The following is a 14223-nucleotide window of genomic DNA, read 5'->3' as shown; positions in this document are numbered from 1 at the left end:
AAGTGGGCAGGTTGGGGTGAAGCTGCTGTGATGTACTAGATTGCGCAATCCTTTTGTTCGTGTCGGCGCCGATGAGAAATCAGCTGGAGCCGCGAGCGGCTGAGAAGAAAACAGAGCTCCTGTGGATCTGATCGTTCCTTATCACCCATGTACAATCCCTTTTTTAATTCTCTCGACAGCCACCAGGTTTATGAACATCTGCACCTCAGAGTTGGATCACCAAACAGACGTTTGCGCTGTATAATGAAATCACCGCGATGCGCCATTCGCTCTCGCGCTGACTCCCGCTTCCTGATTCAAACGTCTGACGGCCCCGCCCCCCGACCAATCAGTGGCGTGGAGGGTGATGACGTCAGATATAATGCCGGCTCAGCCCGGTTAGAACCTCGGCAGAATGGTTACAGAAACCCACCTGCCTTGGCCCCTAGTGGAAAAGCGCAAGACGGGGGCGTGGCGGGTAGAAGCGAGCTGAGTAAATACTAGTGGAAAAGGGCCATATTAGAATGTTGTAATGCAATGGATGACAACACATGTCTAACTGGATATACCTGCAAACATGCAGCTTATACAACAAGAAGTTGATGTCTAAGCTAAGGGACAAATGGCGGTAAGTAGCTTGTGATAAGACTATAAACTATTCGGTTTCATCACCCGGCAAAATTCACGTCCAATTTGCAGACTTTGTCATGAAATTGTGCCAGTTTCAAGTGCAAAACCTGAATTCACACTAATATTGTAAGTGACGGTGTTCACTCTCAGTATCATATATAAAAGCAGCAGCAGAACTAAGCAGAAAAACTTGTGTTTGCATTGGCTGGGAATCGAACCCCGGCCCCCCGCATGGCAGGCGAGAATTCTACCACTGAACCACCAATGCTTGTGCGCAGACATTTTTTACCCTTTTTTTTTTTTTTTTTTGCAATTTGTAGTCACAAAGACTATAAACTATTCGGTTTCATCACCCGGCAAAATTCACGTCCAATTTGCAGACTTTGTCATGAAATTGTGCCAGTTTCAAGTGCAAAACCTGAATTCACACTAATATTGTAAGTGACGGTGTTCACTCTCAGTATCATATATAAAAGCAGCAGCAGAACTAAGCAGAAAAACTTGTGTTTGCATTGGCCGGGAATCGAACCCCGGCCTCCCGGGTGGCAGGCAAGAATTCTACCACTGAACCACCAATGCTTGTGAGCAGAGATTTTTTGCCCATTTTTTTTTTTTTTTTTTGCAATTTGTGATCACAAAGACTATAAACTATTCGGTTTCATCACCCGGCAAAATTCACGTCCAATTTGCAGACTTTGTCATGAAATTGTGCCAGTTTCAAGTGCAAAACCTGAATTCACACTAATATTGTAAGTGACGGTGCTCACTCTCAGTATCATATATAAAAGCAGCAGCAGCAGAACTAGGCAGAAAAACTTGTGTTTGCATTGGCCGGGAATCGAACCCGGGCCTCACGCGTGGCAGGCGAGAATTCTACCACTGAACCACCAATGCTTGTGAGCAGAGATTTTTTGCCCATTTTTTTTTTTTTTTTTGCAATTTGTGATCACAAAGACTATAAACTATTCGGTTTCATCACCCGGCAAAATTCACGTCCAATTTGCAGACTTTGTCATGAAATTGTGCCAGTTTCAAGTGCAAAACCTGAATTCACACTAATATTGTAAGTGACGGTGTTCACTCTCAGTATCATATATAAAAGCAGCAGCAGAACTAAGCAGAAAAACTTCTGTTTGCCTTGGCCGGGAATCAAACCCGGGCCTCCCGCGTGGCAGGCGAGAATTCTACCACTGAACCACCAATGCTTGTGAGCAGAGATTTTTTGCCCATTTTTTTTTTTTTTTTTGCAATTTGTAATCACAAAGACTATAAACTATTCGGTTTCATCACCCGGCAAAATTCACGTCCAATTTACAGACTTTGTCATGAAATTGTGCCAGTATCAAGTGCAAAACCTGAATTCACACTAATATTGTAAGTGATGGTGTTCACTCTCAGTATCATATATAAAAGCAGCAGCAGAACTAAGCAGAAAAACTTGTGTTTGCATTGGCCGGGAATCGATCCCGTGCCTCCCGCGTGGCAGGCAAGAATTCTACCACTGAACCACCAATGCTTGTGAGCAGAGATTTTTTGCCCATTTTTTTTTTTTTTTTTTTGCAATTTGTGATCACAAAGACGATAAACTATTCGGTTTCATCACCCGGCAAAATTCACGTCCAATTAGCAGACTTTGTCATGAAATTGTGCCAGTTTCAAGTGCAAAACCTGAATTCACACTAATATTGTAAGTGACGGTGTTCACTCTCAGTATCATATATAAAAGCAGCAGCAGAACTAAGCAGAAAAACTTGTGTTTGCATTGGCTGGGAATCGAACCCCGGCCCCCCGCATGGCAGGCGAGAATTCTACCACTGAACCACCAATGCTTGTGAGCAGAGATTTTTTGCCCTTTTTTTTTTTTTTTTTTGCAATTTGTAATCACAAAGACTATAAACTATTCGGTTTCATCACCCGGCAAAATTCACGTCCAATTTGCAGACTTTGTCATGAAATTGTGCCAGTTTCAAGTGCAAAACCTGAATTCACACTAATATTGTAAGTGACGGTGTTCACTCTCAGTATCATATATAAAAGCAGCAGCAGAACTAAGCAGAAAAACTTGTGTTTGCATTGGCCGGGAATCGAACCCGGGCCTCCCGCGTGGCAGGCAAGAATTCTACCACTGAACCACCAATGCTTGTGAGCAGAGATTTTTTGCCCATTTTTTTTTTTTTTTTGCAATTTGTGATCACAAAGACTATAAACTATTCGGTTTCATCACCCGGCAAATTTCACGTCCAATTTGCAGACTTTGTCGTGAAATTGTGCCAGTTTCAAGTGCAAAACCTGAATTCACACTAATATTGTAAGTGACGGTGTTCACTCTCAGTATCATATATAAAAGCAGCAGCAGAACTAGGCAGAAAAACTTATGTTTGCATTGGCCGGGAATCGAACCCGGGCCTCCTGCGTGGCAGGCGAGAATTCTACCACTGAAACACCAATGCTTGTGAGCAGAGATTTTTTGCCCATTTTTTTTTTTTTTTTTTTTGCAATTTGTGATCACAAAGACTATAAACTATTCGGTTTCATCACCCGGCAAAATTCACGTCCAATTTGCAGACTTTGTCATGAAATTGTGCCAGTTTCAAGTGCAAACCCTGAATTCACGCTAATATTGTAAGTGACGGTGTTCACTCTCAGTATCATATATAAAAGCAGCAGCAGAACTAAGCAGAAAAACTTGTGTTTGCATTGGCCGGGAATCAAACCCCGGCCCCCCGCGTGGCAGGCGAGAATTCTAGCACTGAACCACCAATGCTTGTGAGCAGAGATTTTTTGCCCATTTTTTTTTTTTTTTTTTGCAATTTGTAATCACAAAGACTATAAACTATTCGGTTTCATCAACCGGCAAAATTCACGTCCAATTAGCAGACTTTGTCATGAAATTGTGCCAGTTTAGAGTGCAAAACCTGAATTCACACTAATATTGTAAGTGACGGTGTTCACTCTCAGTATCATATATAAAAGCAGCAGCAGAACTAAGCAGAAAAACTTGTGTTTGCATTGGCCGGGAATCGAACCCGGGCCTCCCGCGTGGCAGGCGAGAATTCTACCACTGAACCACTAATGTTGTGAGCAGAGATTTTTTGCCCATTTTTTTTTTTTTTTTTGCAATTTGTAATCACAAAGACTATAAACTATTCGGTTTCATCACCCGGCAAAATTCACGTCCAATTTGCAGACTTTGTCATGAAATTGTGCCAGTTTCAAGTGCAAAACCTGAATTCACACTAATATTGTAAGTGACGGTGTTCACTCTCAGTATCATATATAAAAGCAGCAGCAGAACTAAGCAGAAAAACTTGTGTTTGCATTGGCCGGGAATCGAACCCGGGCCTCCCGCGTGGCAGGCGAGAATTCTACCACTGAACCACCAATGCTTGTGAGCAGAGATTTTTTGCCCATTTTTTTTTTTTTTTTTGCAATTTGCAATCACAAAGACTATAAACTATTCGGTTTCATCACCCGGCAAAATTCACGTCCAATTTGCAGACTTTGTCATGAAATTGTGCCAGTTTCAAGTGCAAAACCTGAATTCACACTAATATTGTAAGTGACGGTGTTCACTCTCAGTATCATATATAAAAGCAGCAGCAGAACTAAGCAGAAAAACTTGTGTTTGCATTGGCCAGGAATCGAACCCGGGCCTCCCGCGTGGCAGGCGAGAATTCTACCACTGAACCACCAATGCTTGTGAGCAGAGATTTTTTGCCCATTTTTTTTTTTTTTTTTTGCAATTTGTAATCACAAAGACTATAAACTATTCGGTTTCATGACCCTGCAAAATTCACGTCCAATTTGCAGACTTTGTCATGAAATTGTGCCAGTTTCAAGTGCAAATCCTGAATTCACACTAATATTGTAAGTGGCGGTGTTCACTCTCAGTATCATATATAAAAGCAGCAGCAGAACTAGGCAGAAAAACTTGTGTTTGCATTGGCCGGGAATCGAACCCGGGCCTCCCGCGTGGCAGGCGAGAATTCTACCACTGAACCACCAATGCTTGTGAGCAGAGATTTTTTGCCCATTTTTTTTTTTTTTTTTTTGCAATTTGTAATCACAAAGACTATAAACTATTCGGTTTCATCACCCGGCAAAATTCACGTCCAATTTGCAGACTTTGTCATGAAATTGTGCCAGTTTCAAGTGCAAAACCTGAATTCACACTAATATTGTAAGTGACGGTGTTCACTCTCAGTATCAAATATAAAAGCAGCAGCAGAACTAAGCAGAAAAACTTGTGTTTGCATTGGCCGGGAATCGAACCCCGGCCTCCCGCATGGCAGGCGAGAATTCTACCACTGAACCACCAATGCTTGTGAGCAGAGATTTTTTGCCCTTTTTTTTTTTTTTTTTTGCAATTTGTAATCACAAAGACTATAAACTATTCGGTTTCATCAACCGGCAAAATTCACGTCCAATTTGCAGACTTTGTCATGAAATTGTGCCAGTTTCAAGTGCAAAACCTGAATTCACACTAATATTGTAAGTGACGGTGTTCACTCTCAGTATCATATATAAAAGCAGCAGCAGAACTAAGCAGAAAAACTTGTGTTTGCATTGGCCGGGAATCGAACCCGGGCCTCCCGCGTGGCAGGCGAGAATTCTACCACTGAACCACCAATGCTTGTGAGCAGAGATTTTTTGCCCATTTTTTTTTTTTTTTTTGCAATTTGTGATCACAAAGACTATAAACTATTCGGTTTCATCACCCGGCAAAATTCACGTCCTATTTGCAGACTTTGTCTGCAAATTGGAACTAAGCAGAAAAACTTGTGTTTGCATTGGCCGGGAATCGAACCCGGGCCTCCCCGTGGCAGGCGAGAATTCTAGCACTGAACCACCAATGCTTGTGAGCAGAGATTTTTTGCCCATTTTTTTTTTTTTTTTTGCAATTTGTAATCACAAAGACTATAAACTATTCGGTTTCATCACCCGGCAAAATTCACGTCCAATTAGCAGACTTTGTCATGAAATTGTGCCAGTTTAGAGTGCAAAACCTGAATTCACACTAATATTGTAAGTGACGGTGTTCACTCTCAGTATCATATATAAAAGCAGCAGCAGAACTAAGCAGAAAAACTTGTGTTTGCATTGGCCGGGAATCGAACCCGGGCCTCCCGCGTGGCAGGCGAGAATTCTACCACTGAACCACCAATGCTTGTGAGCAGAGATTTTTTGCCCATTTTTTTTTTTTTTTTTGCAATTTGTAATCACAAAGACTATAAACTATTCGGTTTCATCACCCGGCAAAATTCACGTCCAATTAGCAGACTTTGTCATGAAATTGTGCCAGTTTCAAGTGCAAAACCTGAATTCACACTAATATTGTAAGTGACGGTGTTCACTCTCAGTATCATATATAAAAGCAGCAGCAGAACTAAGCAGAAAAACTTGTGTTTGCATTGGCCGGGAATCGAACCCTGGCCCCCGCGTGGCAGGCGAGAATTCTACCACTGAACCACTAATGTTGTGAGCAGAGATTTTTTGCCCATTTTTTTTTTTTTTTTGAAATTTGTAATCACAAAGACTATAAACTATTCGGTTTCATCACCCGGCAAAATTCACGTCCAATTAGCAGACTTTGTCATGAAATTGTGCCAGTTTCAAGTGCAAAACCTGAATTCACACTAATATTGTAAGTGACGGTGTTCACTCTCAGTATCAAATATAAAAGCAGCAGCAGAACTAAGCAGAAAAACTTGTGTTTGCATTGGCCGGGAATCGAACCCGGCCTCCCGCGTGGCAGGCGAGAATTCTACCACTGAACCACCAATGCTTGTGAGCAGAGATTTTTTGCCCATTTTTTTTTTTTTTTTTGCAATTTGTAATCACAAAGACTATAAACTATTCGGTTTCATCACCCGGCAAAATTCACGTCCAATTTGCAGACTTTGTCATGAAATTGTGCCAGTTTCAAGTGCAAAACCTGAATTCACACTAATATTGTAAGTGACGGTGTTCACTCTCAGTATCATATATAAAAGCAGCAGCAGAACTAAGCAGAAAAACTTGTGTTTGCATTGGCCGGGAATCGAACCCGGGCCTCCCGCGTGGCAGGCGAGAATTCTACCACTGAACCACCAATGCTTGTGAGCAGAGATTTTTTGCCCATTTTTTTTTTTTTTTTTTGCAATTTTTAATCACAAAGACTATAAACTATTCGGTTTCATCAACCGGCAAAATTCACGTCCAATTTGCAGACTTTGTCATGAAATTGTGCCAGTTTCAAGTGCAAAACCTGAATTCACACTAATATTGTAAGTGACGGTGTTCACTCTCAGTATCATATATAAAAGCAGCAGCAGAACTAAGCAGAAAAACTTGTGTTTGCATTGGCCGGGAATCGAACCCGGGCCTCCCGCGTGGCAGGCGAGAATTCTACCACTGAACCACCAATGCTTGTGAGCAGAGATTTTTTGCCCATTTTTTTTTTTTTTTTTTGCAATTTTTAATCAAAAAGACTATAAACTATTCGGTTTCATGACCCTGCAAAATTCACGTCCAATTTGCAGATTTTGTCATGAAATTGTGCCAGTTTCAAGTGCAAAACCTGAATTCACACTAATATTGTAAGTGATGGTGTTCACTCTCAGTATCATATATAAAAGCAGCAGCAGAACTAAGCAGAAAAACTTGTGTTTGCATTGGCCGGGAATCGAACCCGGGCCTCCCGCGTGGCAGGCGAGAATTCTACCACTGAACCACCAATGCTTGTGAGCAGAGATTTTTTGCCCATTTTTTTTTTTTTTTTTGCAATTTGTAATCACAAAGACTATAAACTATTCGGTTTCATCACCCGGCAAAATTCACGTCCAATTTGCAGACTTTGTCATGAAATTGTGCCAGTTTCAAGTGCAAACCCTGAATTCACGCTAATATTGTAAGTGACGGTGTTCACTCTCAGTATCATATATAAAAGCAGCAGCAGAACTAAGCAGAAAAACTTGTGTTTGCATTGGCCGGGAATCAAACCCCGGCCCCCCGCGTGGCAGGCGAGAATTCTAGCACTGAACCACCAATGCTTGTGAGCAGAGATTTTTTGCCCATTTTTTTTTTTTTTTTTTGCAATTTGTAATCACAAAGACTATAAACTATTCGGTTTCATCAACCGGCAAAATTCACGTCCAATTAGCAGACTTTGTCATGAAATTGTGCCAGTTTCAAGTGCAAAACCTGAATTCACACTAATATTGTAAGTGACGGTGTTCACTCTCAGTATCATATATAAAAGCAGCAGCAGAACTAAGCAGAAAAACTTGTGTTTGCATTGGCCGGGAATCGAACCCTGGCCCCCGCGTGGCAGGCGAGAATTCTACCACTGAACCACTAATGTTGTGAGCAGAGATTTTTTGCCCATTTTTTTTTTTTTTTTTGCAATTTGTAATCACAAAGACTATAAACTATTCGGTTTCATCACCCGGCAAAATTCACGTCCAATTTGCAGACTTTGTCATGAAATTGTGCCAGTTTCAAGTGCAAAACCTGAATTCACACTAATATTGTAAGTGACGGTGTTCACTCTCAGTATCATATATAAAAGCAGCAGCAGAACTAAGCAGAAAAACTTGTGTTTGCATTGGCCGGGAATCGAACCCGGGCCTCCCGCGTGGCAGGCGAGAATTCTACCACTGAACCACCAATGCTTGTGAGCAGAGATTTTTTGCCCATTTTTTTTTTTTTTTTTTGCAATTTTTAATCACAAAGACTATAAACTATTCGGTTTCATCAACCGGCAAAATTCACGTCCAATTTGCAGACTTTGTCATGAAATTGTGCCAGTTTCAAGTGCAAAACCTGAATTCACACTAATATTGTAAGTGACGGTGTTCACTCTCAGTATCATATATAAAAGCAGCAGCAGAACTAAGCAGAAAAACTTGTGTTTGCATTGGCCGGGAATCGAACCCGGGCCTCCCGCGTGGCAGGCGAGAATTCTACCACTGAACCACCAATGCTTGTGAGCAGAGATTTTTTGCCCATTTTTTTTTTTTTTTTTTGCAATTTTTAATCAAAAAGACTATAAACTATTCGGTTTCATGACCCTGCAAAATTCACGTCCAATTTGCAGATTTTGTCATGAAATTGTGCCAGTTTCAAGTGCAAAACCTGAATTCACACTAATATTGTAAGTGATGGTGTTCACTCTCAGTATCATATATAAAAGCAGCAGCAGAACTAAGCAGAAAAACTTGTGTTTGCATTGGCCGGGAATCGAACCCGGGCCTCCCGCGTGGCAGGCGAGAATTCTACCACTGAACCACCAATGCTTGTGAGCAGAGATTTTTTGCCCATTTTTTTTTTTTTTTTTGCAATTTGTAATCACAAAGACTATAAACTATTCGGTTTCATCACCCGGCAAAATTCACGTCCAATTTGCAGACTTTGTCATGAAATTGTGCCAGTTTCAAGTGCAAACCCTGAATTCACGCTAATATTGTAAGTGACGGTGTTCACTCTCAGTATCATATATAAAAGCAGCAGCAGAACTAAGCAGAAAAACTTGTGTTTGCATTGGCCGGGAATCAAACCCCGGCCCCCCGCGTGGCAGGCGAGAATTCTAGCACTGAACCACCAATGCTTGTGAGCAGAGATTTTTTGCCCATTTTTTTTTTTTTTTTTTGCAATTTGTAATCACAAAGACTATAAACTATTCGGTTTCATCAACCGGCAAAATTCACGTCCAATTAGCAGACTTTGTCATGAAATTGTGCCAGTTTCAAGTGCAAAACCTGAATTCACACTAATATTGTAAGTGACGGTGTTCACTCTCAGTATCATATATAAAAGCAGCAGCAGAACTAAGCAGAAAAACTTGTGTTTGCATTGGCCGGGAATCGAACCCTGGCCCCCGCGTGGCAGGCGAGAATTCTACCACTGAACCACTAATGTTGTGAGCAGAGATTTTTTGCCCATTTTTTTTTTTTTTTTGCAATTTGTAATCACAAAGACTATAAACTATTCGGTTTCATCACCCGGCAAAATTCACGTCCAATTTGCAGACTTTGTCATGAAATTGTGCCAGTTTCAAGTGCAAAACCTGAATTCACACTAATATTGTAAGTGACGGTGTTCACTCTCAGTATCATATATAAAAGCAGCAGCAGAACTAAGCAGAAAAACTTGTGTTTGCATTGGCCGGGAATCGAACCCGGGCCTCCCGCGTGGCAGGCGAGAATTCTACCACTGAACCACCAATGCTTGTGAGCAGAGATTTTTTGCCCATTTTTTTTTTTTTTTTTTGCAATTTTTAATCAAAAAGACTATAAACTATTCGGTTTCATGACCCTGCAAAATTCACGTCCAATTTGCAGATTTTGTCATGAAATTGTGCCAGTTTCAAGTGCAAAACCTGAATTCACACTAATATTGTAAGTGATGGTGTTCACTCTCAGTATCATATATAAAAGCAGCAGCAGAACTAAGCAGAAAAACTTGTGTTTGCATTGGCCGGGAATCAAACCCCGGCCCCCCGCGTGGCAGGCGAGAATTCTAGCACTGAACCACCAATGCTTGTGAGCAGAGATTTTTTGCCCATTTTTTTTTTTTTTTTTTGAAATTTGTAATCACAAAGACTATAAACTATTCGGTTTCATCAACCGGCAAAATTCACGTCCAATTAGCAGACTTTGTCATGAAATTGTGCCAGTTTCAAGTGCAAAACCTGAATTCACACTAATATTGTAAGTGACGGTGTTCACTCTCAGTATCATATATAAAAGCAGCAGCAGAACTAAGCAGAAAAACTTGTGTTTGCATTGGCCGGGAATCGAACCCTGGCCCCCGCGTGGCAGGCGAGAATTCTACCACTGAACCACTAATGTTGTGAGCAGAGATTTTTTGCCCATTTTTTTTTTTTTTTTGCAATTTGTAATCACAAAGACTATAAACTATTCGGTTTCATCACCCGGCAAAATTCACGTCCAATTTGCAGACTTTGTCATGAAATTGTGCCAGTTTCAAGTGCAAAACCTGAATTCACACTAATATTGTAAGTGACGGTGTTCACTCTCAGTATCATATATAAAAGCAGCAGCAGAACTAAGCAGAAAAACTTGTGTTTGCATTGGCCGGGAATCGAACCCGGGCCTCCCGCGTGGCAGGCGAGAATTCTACCACTGAACCACCAATGCTTGTGAGCAGAGATTTTTTGCCCATTTTTTTTTTTTTTTTTTGAAATTTGTAATCACAAAGACTATAAACTATTCGGTTTCATGACCCTGCAAAATTCACGTCCAATTTGCAGACTTTGTCATGAAATTGTGCCAGTTTCAAGTGCAAATCCTGAATTCACACTAATATTGTAAGTGGCGGTGTTCACTCTCAGTATCATATATAAAAGCAGCAGCAGAACTAAGCAGAAAAACTTGTGTTTGCATTGGCCGGGAATCGAACCCGGGCCTCCCGCGTGGCAGGCGAGAATTCTACCACTGAACCACCAATGCTTGTGAGCAGAGATTTTTTGCCCATTTTTTTTTTTTTTTTTTGCAATTTGTAATCACAAAGACTATAAACTATTCGGTTTCATCACCCGGCAAAATTCACGTCCAATTTGCAGACTTTGTCATGAAATTGTGCCAGTTTCAAGTGCAAAACCTGAATTCACACTAATATTGTAAGTGACGGTGTTCACTCTCAGTATCAAATATAAAAGCAGCAGCAGAACTAAGCAGAAAAACTTGTGTTTGCATTGGCCGGGAATCGAACCCCGGCCTCCCGCATGGCAGGCGAGAATTCTACCACTGAACCACCAATGCTTGTGAGCAGAGATTTTTTGCCCTTTTTTTTTTTTTTTTTTGCAATTTGTAATCACAAAGACTATAAACTATTCGGTTTCATCAACCGGCAAAATTCACGTCCAATTTGCAGACTTTGTCATGAAATTGTGCCAGTTTCAAGTGCAAAACCTGAATTCACACTAATATTGTAAGTGACGGTGTTCACTCTCAGTATCATATATAAAAGCAGCAGCAGAACTAAGCAGAAAAACTTGTGTTTGCATTGGCCGGGAATCGAACCCCGGCCTCCCGCGTGGCAGGCGAGAATTCTACCACTGAACCACCAATGCTTGTGAGCAGAGATTTTTTGCCCATTTTTTTTTTTTTTTTTGCAATTTGTGATCACAAAGACTATAAACTATTCGGTTTCATCACCCGGCAAAATTCACGTCCAATTTGCAGACTTTGTCTGCAAATTGGAACTAAGCAGAAAAACTTGTGTTTGCATTGGCCGGGAATCGAACCCGGGCCTCCCCGTGGCAGGCGAGAATTCTAGCACTGAACCACCAATGCTTGTGAGCAGAGATTTTTTGCCCATTTTTTTTTTTTTTTTTGCAATTTGTAATCACAAAGACTATAAACTATTCGGTTTCATCACCCGGCAAAATTCACGTCCAATTAGCAGACTTTGTCATGAAATTGTGCCAGTTTAGAGTGCAAAACCTGAATTCACACTAATATTGTAAGTGACGGTGTTCACTCTCAGTATCATATATAAAAGCAGCAGCAGAACTAAGCAGAAAAACTTGTGTTTGCATTGGCCGGGAATCGAACCCGGGCCTCCCGCGTGGCAGGCGAGAATTCTACCACTGAACCACCAATGCTTGTGAGCAGAGATTTTTTGGCCATTTTTTTTTTTTTTTTTGCAATTTGTAATCACAAAGACTATAAACTATTCGGTTTCATCACCCGGCAAAATTCACGTCCAATTAGCAGACTTTGTCATGAAATTGTGCCAGTTTCAAGTGCAAAACCTGAATTCACACTAATATTGTAAGTGACGGTGTTCACTCTCAGTATCATATATAAAAGCAGCAGCAGAACTAAGCAGAAAAACTTGTGTTTGCATTGGCCGGGAATCGAACCCGGGCCTCCCGCGTGGCAGGCGAGAATTCTACCACTGAACCACTAATGTTGTGAGCAGAGATTTTTTGCCCATTTTTTTTTTTTTTTTTGCAATTTGTAATCACAAAGACTATAAACTATTCGGTTTCATCACCCGGCAAAATTCACGTCCAATTTGCAGACTTTGTCATGAAATTGTGCCAGTTTCAAGTGCAAAACCTGAATTCACACTAATATTGTAAGTGACGGTGTTCACTCTCAGTATCATATATAAAAGCAGCAGCAGAACTAAGCAGAAAAACTTGTGTTTGCATTGGCCGGGAATCGAACCCGGGCCTCCCGCGTGGCAGGCGAGAATTCTACCACTGAACCACCAATGCTTGTGAGCAGAGATTTTTTGCCCATTTTTTTTTTTTTTTTTGCAATTTGTTATCACAAAGACTATAAACTATTCGGTTTCATCACCCGGCAAAATTCACGTCCAATTTGCAGACTTTGTCATGAAATTGTGCCAGTTTCAAGTGCAAAACCTGAATTCACACTAATATTGTAAGTGACGGTGTTCACTCTCAGTATCATATATAAAAGCAGCAGCAGAACTAAGCAGAAAAACTTGTGTTTGCATTGGCCAGGAATCGAACCCGGGCCTCCCGCGTGGCAGGCGAGAATTCTACCACTGAACCACCAATGCTTGTGAGCACAGATTTTTTGCCCATTTTTTTTTTTTTTTTGCAATTTGTAATCACAAAGACTATAAACTATTCGGTTTCATGACCCTGCAAAATTCACGTCCAATTTGCAGACTTTGTCATGAAATTGTGCCATTTCAAGTGCAAATCCTGAATTCACACTAATATTGTAAGTGGCGGTGTTCACTCTCAGTATCATATATAAAAGCAGCAGCAGAACTAAGCAGAAAAACTTGTGTTTGCATTGGCCGGGAATCGAACCCGGGCCTCCCGCGTGGCAGGCGAGAATTCTACCACTGAACCAACAATGCTTGTGAGCAGAGATTTTTTGCCCTTTTTTTTTTTTTTTTTTGCAATTTGTAATCACAAAGACTATAAACTATTCGGTTTCATCACCCGGCAAAATTCACGTCCAATTTGCAGACTTTGTCATGAAATTGTGCCAGTTTCAAGTGCAAAACCTGAATTCACACTAATATTGTAAGTGACGGTGTTCACTCTCAGTATCAAATATAAAAGCAGCAGCAGAACTAAGCAGAAAAACTTGTGTTTGCATTGGCCGGGAATCGAACCCCGGCCTCCCGCATGGCAGGCGAGAATTCTACCACTGAACCACCAATGCTTGTGAGCAGAGATTTTTTGCCCTTTTTTATTTTTTTTTTTTGCAATTTGTAATCACAAAGACTATAAACTATTCGGTTTCATCAACCGGCAAAATTCACGTCCAATTTGCAGACTTTGTCATGAAATTGTGCCAGTTTCAAGTGCAAAACCTGAATTCACACTAATATTGTAAGTGACGGTGTTCACTCTCAGTATCATATATAAAAGCAGCAGCAGAACTAAGCAGAAAAACTTGTGTTTGCATTGGCCGGGAATCGAACCCGGGCCTCCCGCGTGGCAGGCGAGAATTCTACCACTGAACCACCAATGCTTGTGAGCAGAGATTTTTTGCCCATTTTTTTTTTTTTTTTTGCAATTTGTGATCACAAAGACTATAAACTATTCGGTTTCATCACCCGGCAAAATTCACGTCAGCAGAAAAACTTGTGTTTGCATTGGCCGGGAATCGAACC

At 41.0% G+C, this 14223-nt stretch overlaps 16 non-coding genes across 16 annotated transcripts; all 16 read right to left on the bottom strand.

The window, feature by feature from the left end:
* Positions 1–3924: 3924 nt before the first annotated feature.
* Positions 3925–3995, bottom strand: trnag-gcc (transfer RNA glycine (anticodon GCC)). The gene has a single exon. It is a non-coding gene; the product is annotated as a tRNA-Gly (tRNA).
* A 552-nt stretch (positions 3996–4547) lies between these two features.
* Positions 4548–4618, bottom strand: trnag-gcc (transfer RNA glycine (anticodon GCC)). Its single transcript has one exon. It is a non-coding gene; the product is annotated as a tRNA-Gly (tRNA).
* A 553-nt stretch (positions 4619–5171) lies between these two features.
* trnag-gcc (transfer RNA glycine (anticodon GCC)) lies at positions 5172–5242 on the bottom strand. Its single transcript has one exon. It is a non-coding gene; the product is annotated as a tRNA-Gly (tRNA).
* A 463-nt stretch (positions 5243–5705) lies between these two features.
* On the bottom strand, positions 5706–5776 carry trnag-gcc (transfer RNA glycine (anticodon GCC)). Its single transcript has one exon. It is a non-coding gene; the product is annotated as a tRNA-Gly (tRNA).
* Positions 5777–6634: 858 nt separating this feature from the next.
* Positions 6635–6705, bottom strand: trnag-gcc (transfer RNA glycine (anticodon GCC)). Its single transcript has one exon. It is a non-coding gene; the product is annotated as a tRNA-Gly (tRNA).
* Positions 6706–6946: 241 nt separating this feature from the next.
* trnag-gcc (transfer RNA glycine (anticodon GCC)) lies at positions 6947–7017 on the bottom strand. Its single transcript has one exon. It is a non-coding gene; the product is annotated as a tRNA-Gly (tRNA).
* A 241-nt stretch (positions 7018–7258) lies between these two features.
* Positions 7259–7329, bottom strand: trnag-gcc (transfer RNA glycine (anticodon GCC)). Its single transcript has one exon. It is a non-coding gene; the product is annotated as a tRNA-Gly (tRNA).
* Positions 7330–8190: 861 nt separating this feature from the next.
* On the bottom strand, positions 8191–8261 carry trnag-gcc (transfer RNA glycine (anticodon GCC)). The gene has a single exon. It is a non-coding gene; the product is annotated as a tRNA-Gly (tRNA).
* A 241-nt stretch (positions 8262–8502) lies between these two features.
* On the bottom strand, positions 8503–8573 carry trnag-gcc (transfer RNA glycine (anticodon GCC)). Its single transcript has one exon. It is a non-coding gene; the product is annotated as a tRNA-Gly (tRNA).
* A 241-nt stretch (positions 8574–8814) lies between these two features.
* On the bottom strand, positions 8815–8885 carry trnag-gcc (transfer RNA glycine (anticodon GCC)). Its single transcript has one exon. It is a non-coding gene; the product is annotated as a tRNA-Gly (tRNA).
* Positions 8886–9745: 860 nt separating this feature from the next.
* On the bottom strand, positions 9746–9816 carry trnag-gcc (transfer RNA glycine (anticodon GCC)). The gene has a single exon. It is a non-coding gene; the product is annotated as a tRNA-Gly (tRNA).
* An 861-nt stretch (positions 9817–10677) lies between these two features.
* On the bottom strand, positions 10678–10748 carry trnag-gcc (transfer RNA glycine (anticodon GCC)). Its single transcript has one exon. It is a non-coding gene; the product is annotated as a tRNA-Gly (tRNA).
* A 241-nt stretch (positions 10749–10989) lies between these two features.
* trnag-gcc (transfer RNA glycine (anticodon GCC)) lies at positions 10990–11060 on the bottom strand. The gene has a single exon. It is a non-coding gene; the product is annotated as a tRNA-Gly (tRNA).
* A 1086-nt stretch (positions 11061–12146) lies between these two features.
* On the bottom strand, positions 12147–12217 carry trnag-gcc (transfer RNA glycine (anticodon GCC)). The gene has a single exon. It is a non-coding gene; the product is annotated as a tRNA-Gly (tRNA).
* Positions 12218–12767: 550 nt separating this feature from the next.
* trnag-gcc (transfer RNA glycine (anticodon GCC)) lies at positions 12768–12838 on the bottom strand. The gene has a single exon. It is a non-coding gene; the product is annotated as a tRNA-Gly (tRNA).
* A 1172-nt stretch (positions 12839–14010) lies between these two features.
* On the bottom strand, positions 14011–14081 carry trnag-gcc (transfer RNA glycine (anticodon GCC)). Its single transcript has one exon. It is a non-coding gene; the product is annotated as a tRNA-Gly (tRNA).
* Positions 14082–14223: the final 142 nt, after the last annotated feature.

Source organism: Cololabis saira, chromosome 10, assembly GCF_033807715.1.
Source record: "Cololabis saira isolate AMF1-May2022 chromosome 10, fColSai1.1, whole genome shotgun sequence".
Classification (NCBI taxonomy): Eukaryota; Metazoa; Chordata; class Actinopteri; order Beloniformes; family Belonidae; genus Cololabis; species Cololabis saira.
The sequence above is the reverse complement of the archived record's forward strand: the minus strand, read 5'-3'. Positions and strand labels throughout refer to the sequence as shown.